Raw genomic sequence first — 349 nt, 5'->3', positions numbered from 1 at the left:
TCTCTCTCTCTCTCTCTCTCTCTCTCTCTCTCTCTCTCTCTCTCTCTCTCTCTCGTGCTTGGAATCGAGCCCAGGGCTTTGCACTTAGTACACACACGTACACACACGTACCCTCCTCTGCTTGTCTCTCCCATTAGAACAGGAGCAGCTGGGGTGGAGAGGCGGTGGCTCAGCAAAGCACTTGTTATTCAAGCAGCAGGACCTGAGCTGGATCCTTAGCTGATGGCATTGTCTCAGATGCGGCTCAGTTTGCAGAATGCCAGCCTTGGTCCTCCATCCCCAGCATGGTGGCCTCTAGTTGCAGAACTCGGGTGGTGGCAGCAAGAAGATCAGATGGTCAAGGCCAGCC

The sequence above is a fragment of the Microtus ochrogaster genome, chromosome 5 (assembly GCF_000317375.1).
Source record: "Microtus ochrogaster isolate Prairie Vole_2 chromosome 5, MicOch1.0, whole genome shotgun sequence".
In the NCBI taxonomy this organism is placed as follows: domain Eukaryota; kingdom Metazoa; phylum Chordata; class Mammalia; order Rodentia; family Cricetidae; genus Microtus; species Microtus ochrogaster.
This window is presented reverse-complemented; position numbering follows the sequence as displayed.